Below are 6639 nucleotides of genomic sequence, written 5' to 3' on the forward strand. Positions count from 1 at the left end.
ATAAAAGGTGGTGAGTGCAGCAGGTGGGTCCTGGAGGCCTGTTTGGACGCTTTCTGCATGGGACACCCCCTGCTGCGGACACTGGTGCTGGGACCCTGCCTGCCCTGCCTGCCCTGGGTCCAGCCTGGGCCTCAGCGCTGAGCATGCCGGGTCCTGAGCCCTGGGGTTGGGGACAGAGCCCCCCCTGTGTTGCTGCTGGTTGAGGGGAAACCAGCGGTCGCTGCACCCGCAGGACCACGTGTGACACTCGGTCTCGATCAACCACCCCTCCACATTGGGGGGGAACTCACAAAAGCACCTGACAGCCGGTAGCCCCCCAGTATCAACTCACGACAGTTCCACCCCATCATCACTGTTTTCTCTCAAAAGTTGTTTTTACCCTCAAAACCCCACCCTTTCTCCAACTCTACCTCTCATGAAACCATGAGGTTTTCCTCCTAAAATTCTTTCTTTCCCCCCCAGAACGTCACAGGTGTTTTGGCTTGTCTGACACGGAGCAGGACTGCCAGCAGTCTCGCAGCCTCAGTCCCTGGTGTTCCCAGCAGGCTACAAACAGGAGCCTCTGCCTGCCGAGCAGCGAGGGAACAGACATCGGTGTTGTGACCTGTGCGTGCAAATAAACATCCTGACTTTTCAGAAGTGTGAAGCCCAAGGATCAGGTCACTGAAGTGCCCAAAGATGTGGGGACACTTGTTGCAGTGTTTTTGGAACAAGGAACCTCAGCTGAGATGTAAGGAAAGAAATCTAAAATCTGAATCCTTGGGCTGATGACACTGGATGCTTTGTACTGAACTAAAAACTGTTTGAGTAGAGTTCAGGCTTTTGCAGCTTCAGTGTGCAGCATTTTATGTGGGTGTGGCAGTGCTGGGGAGATGGCTTTCCCTTCACCTCCCTCCCATCATACCCCTCTGACACACCAGATACCCTCTGTTATTGTCACTGGGCTGTGCACTGCCTTGTGCAATCTGGTTCCTTACAGAACAGATGTAAGGCAGAGCAAAGCTAACTTGATAAATTAGGTTTTGATAAGGTACAGGTTCTCTGGTGGTGCTTCAATGCCATTGTTTGGAAGCTGTCATCCTTTTTCCGTGTTATTAGAGCTGGTTCTCAACACTGTCATCTTTTGCTTTGATGTGTCTCCGAGCAACTGAAATTCAGTTTCAGGGTAAGGTGTTTGAACATGTATGGTCTGCCTGGTCTGTGCTGTTAAACACTGAAGCCCACAGGATGGGTGTTCTTATAGTTGATACAATCATAGAATCATGCAGTATCTCAAGTTGGAAGTGACCCGTAAGGATCAAGTCAAAGTTCCTGCTCCTCACAGACTTAAACTAAATCATGTTACTCAGGGGATTGCCCAGACAACCATGACAAATATGCCCATAGGCCATATTGATCTTTCAGGAGACACCTTTGTAGGACTTGTGCTCTCTCTTGGAGTCTCACAGTCCTGTCTGAACTCATGCAATGTTTCTGAAACAGTTTGATAGAAGGGTGTGGTTTTGATCACCCTTAACCAATCACTAATTGTGATTAAACTGGAAATCTACTGTGCTCAGTGGTGGAGAGCTTCGCCATGGGGTTCACTGTAACAATGTTCACATTTTCTGGAGTCATATTTTCCAGTCCCACCTCTTTGTCTTAATTTTACAGGCTTTTTCACAGCCTTGGAATAACACTATTCAGCTGATGACTTACTAGCTCCTGAGCAGTAACACTTTCCTATGTACTCAGTTCTTCTAATCTGATGGTGACGAAATTATTCTGACTTTAGGCACAGTCTTTGTTTGCTGGTTTGAAAACACATGAAATAATAAACACAAAGACAGCCTTGGTTTATATGGAAAATACAGATTTTAAATATCTGATTTTTATAGTCCAAAAAAACAGCTCTGTGGAGTAGTAATTTTCTGGTATCAGAATTATTCTGAATGCTTTGGTGCAGGTAGCCCTTTTATTTCTTCAGTTCCCTTGCTTTTGACACCTGCCTGCTTACATCTGTGCAACCAACAGCTGGAACTGAAGCCTGCTTCTATATAAAAGAGCTGTGAGTGAGCTGGACAAATAACAGTAATTACAGGGTTGGAAATTGTTGGCTTCCTTGCATAATTCAGAACAGATTCAATTAAATGTTCCTTCAGCTTGCAGCAAATCACTGCTTCCTCTTAGCAACAGCCTTGAGGAAAATTTGGGCTGTCTTAGGAGTGTGTAGGACCCTCTGCACCATGAATGTTATGGTATGAACTGTTGGATCCTTTAGAAACTGGGGGATCTGGGTTGATTACTCTGAGCAATGCATCAAAGGCAAAGACACCCTAGGAAATGGTTTAATCAAGACTACTTAGGAAACTTCATAGATGCCATAACTCATTAATTTCTGGAATATAGTTTTTCAATAAAGTGCATGCTCTTTGTATCTGCTTTGACATTTTAAATATTTTTCTTGTTCTTGCCATATTTTAATCCTTGCCAGAATACAAATTATAAAATAAAATAATAGAACAGAATATGCTATCATATAATGTCATATAATATCATATAATGTAACATCATATAATATCATATTGTATCATATCACAGAATGGTTTGGGTTGGAAGGGACCTTAAAAATCATCTAGTTCTTTAATCACTGTTGTTATAAGAAACTCTATCACTGATAGAGATGAGGTTATTGTTTTACTAATCACTCCCAAAATGTTGGGGAAAAAAAAAAGAAGGAAAAGTAGTAAGTTTATGCTTTTCCATTTTAGAGGGTTTTGTTGACTCCTGAGGTAAAGGGAAATTAAATGTGCAGTTTGGCTGCTGCCCTCAGTGTCTTCATATGCCAAGCAAAATGGTGCACCTGTTTTCTGAGGAGAGAGGGAAGGATGTCCTGCTGGTACAAGTCCATTAATTCTGCAGCATTGTAACCTGTCATTCTCATGTCACTATTTAGTAATCTCAAGATGAAACAATGGAGTTTTATAGAGAAACTCCTTTTAAAAGGCTGCCTAAAATGTTATTTTGTTAGCTTTCACCTACAGTTGCCTGACAGAAGAATTCAGTGTACTAAACTACTTTCTTCTGTTCTGACATTACTTCTGTAGCATAATTTTAAATTTTAATCATCATTCCTGTTGTCAGTTTTTTTAAACTCCAGAGATGATTTAGGTGTATTAATCAAGAGTATCTGCAGTGCCTGTGCATCTGTGCATGAGTCAGAGCTGAAGCCTGCTGTAGAATATTTTAGCTCAGCAACTAATTTAATTTGGTTTTGCTTAAAAAATGGTTTGTACTGAACAGGGCAGCACACCTTACAATAAAGAAAAGGATTTAAAAATAATTTCCTGTATTTCCTTTTCTCCAGTGGTCCTCTATTTTGCTGTCAAACCCTATGCTGAAAGGGTGGGGGTTTCGGTGGCCCCTGAGGCGAGGGACACCAGGGTGAGGGATGGTGCTGCTGGAGCCCTCCTGCAGTGGCTGGACCGCGAGGAAACCCTCGGCAAAACCGAGGAAAAGAAGGTGAGAGGGAGAGACAGAGAGAGTGGGAGGGAGTCAGTCCCAGCCCTGTTCCTGGGTGGGCGGTGAGAGCTTCTGGGGAGCAGCAGCTCTGACTGGCCGTGGGCAGAGGCAGAGGGACGGGGGCCTGACCCGCCTCAGGTAGAAGAGCAGCCCTGGGGGAGCGTGGTGACCAGGAGCAGCAAACAGGGCCTGGCGTGTGGAGCAGGGCATGGGCTCTCTCATGGCTCGAGGTAAGAACTTGACTAGTAGGAGGTTCCATGTAAACATGAGAAAAAACTTCTTTCCTATGAGAGTGACAGAGCACTGGAACAGGCTGCCCAGAGAGGTTGTGGAGTCTCCTTCTCTGGAGACATTCAAAACCCGCTTGGACAAGTTCCTGTGTGATGTACTCTGGGTGATCCTGCTCTGGCAGGGGGGTTGGACTAGATGATCTTTCGAGGTCCCTTCCCACCCCTAGGATTCTATGATTCACTAAGATCACTAAGAATTTATGCAACGCAACATTGTGCTGTGGGACAAAACTTTATTCTGTTGTCTGGCTTCCTTGGCTTGGTTTATGCAAAGGGCTAATAATACAAAAGGACTCAAATCTCTAAAACTGGACTGAGGAAGAATTTTAAGCATTTAGATTTGAGATCATGATTCCCCTCCACCTGCTTACTGGATTTCAAATTCCTGTAGAAACCTCTTCCTCTTTTCCCCTCTCCCATTTTTCTTGCTTTACTCAAGTTTAAGTGCAGTTTTGCCACTTCTGTAGCTGAGTCCTCAGAAGCCCTGATACAGTTGGTTTGCTCAGACTGTGCTGAGAAGTTTAAATATTGCCTGGAAGAGTCATCTTTTTTTTTTTTTTTTTTTTTTTCTTTTTTTTTTTTTTCCCAGCTGGACTTCACTGCCATCACTTTCTTCAAAGAAAAGGGACAGCAAGAGGGCAAGGGAAGAGGGGCCAATATGGAGGCACACCGTGGTGCACTACAAAGTTTATATAACTCCAGCTGAAATGTAATTTTTTATTTTAATCACTGGATTCAGCAAGTAGGAGCTAAGAGGGAGAATAGCTCAGATTAGTGTGAACATTTAGTAACAAGTCAAATAAACAAGGAAAGAATTTCCCAGAGTCTTGTTTACCTACACTTAATAAAATGTGAGTTAATGAATTAAGATTGATTGCTTATGAACAGGCAACAGCTTAGTCCAGGGACTGTGTTGTCACAGACTACCAGAATGAAGTATAGATGTCTATTAAAATGTCAGGTCTGAGCTGAAACCAAAGCTTAGAGATTAGTTTATAATCACTTTTGTGATATACAGTGAATAGTCCTGCTGTCATTAAAGAATGCTAATGAGGCATGCCAGGCAGTACTCTGCTGGGCAATTACGCCCGTTCATGTAATGATGCATAATTCTCCAGGCAGCAGAATGAATGCAGGGTAGACCTGCAGACTACTAGCAAAAGCTCAGGAGTCTGGGAAATGCTGAGCTAACGCAACTACATGAATAAGTAATTGAATTCTGACATCTATTGATATGCTGATAGACACAGAAACATGCAAAGTGACTCGGCAAAGGCTCTGGGTGACATTTCACACAAAAATATTTCTGATCTTCTGGAGAGATTGATTTGGCCAGAAGCTGTTTTGTAGAAAGCAACAGGGGTACTATGTAGTGTTTTAGCACTGTCAGTCAATCACTTAAAAGCCATTCAGTTCACTTTCAACTGGTGGTTGTCTGCTTCTACATTTATAATGTAACATTTTTTCTACCTATACCAAACATCAGTAGTTGGTAGATCCAGGCTGACTCTTGTCTTTCTATCCTGTTCCTATGCATTCAATTACATTCATATACAGTACTAATGTGATAATTTGTCAGTAGAGTTTCATGTTAGCCTTACTTGAGTTTCTCTCAGATCCAGTTCTCCATATACTCTTATACTCCAGTTCTCCATATTCTCTTATACTTACAGCATGCTTTTGTTCTTGTTTTCAGAGTTTTCTGACTTAGTTCTTTGGACAATGCTTATATAGAGTCAGGCCAAGAAAGTTCTTCTTTAGCCCATCTGTTGTAGCCTTGGACCAGAGCCTTCCTTACTCAAATCTGCATTAAAAATTGTGGCAAACCACGTTATGTGTAGGGAGTCAGAAAGAGGAGCAGGGCAGAGAAGAGAAAAATTAATTGATTTAATTCATACTTTGCACTAGTTTTTATACCAAATTCCCCTCTAAGTTCTTTTATTTTTTTCCCGAAGCCAGAAAAGCAAAGTGGAAATTTTAAGTTATTTGAAATGAAATTTCTGATGAATTATGAATAATAAATTTAGTTGATGGACATTTTTATTAAATTGAGGACATCAAGTATTTATAATTGTTACTCTGCTTGGAAAAAAAAAATCTGCAGGAAGTGCTTTAGGGAGCTCAAGCGACTCAAGCTCACAGGCAGATCTCTATCTTGTTGCTTAAAAGTGGAGCAACTCTAACAGAACAATCTTCTCTGGGTGAAAGCCTGCTGATACTCTCTGAAAGGCAATCCCTTATTTAGGCAAGATATCCTCAAATGGCAGAACTGAAGGCAGCAGGATCATCTGGAACTAAGAGGAGGGGGTATTTCCTTGATAGTTGGTGTGACTTTCTCTGTAGTCTCAGATTCTGGAGGCAGCATTTCACATGCCAGATAGTGCCAGTCATGAGAGTTGTGTCAGAAATAAACATAACTCATATGTTTATCAGAAATAAGTCCAATGTCACTGCTGTGCCTGGTACTCAACACTGTAGAAAAATACAGTCAAGCTACAGTTTTCTTGAGGGAATGGGTATAAGCCTGTAAATATTTTTGCAGTAGATCTATGCATTTACTTTCAGTCCTACAAGGAAAGCAACTGTATGAGTCCATCTGTGCTTGAGCTCCCTTAAGCTTACTGAAAACCTTTGGCTAGCATGTGCTATCAGGATGAAAAGCTGGGGCTGCTTATTGCCAGGTGACATTTTTTTGGTGAGACAAGCTATCTTGGCCTTCTTGGGTGGCTTTCCTTGGGAGAACTGGTTGTGGCTGATTAGTCACCCTGGGACAAACCTCAGTCATCACAAATAAAGGCAACACTTCCTAACAGGAGCAGAAGACACTAGTCCAAAAATCTAAGATCGT

Source organism: Chaetura pelagica, unplaced genomic scaffold (genome assembly GCF_000747805.2).
Source record: "Chaetura pelagica isolate M959 unplaced genomic scaffold, ChaPel_1.0 scaffold63, whole genome shotgun sequence".
Classification (NCBI taxonomy): Eukaryota; Metazoa; Chordata; class Aves; order Apodiformes; family Apodidae; genus Chaetura; species Chaetura pelagica.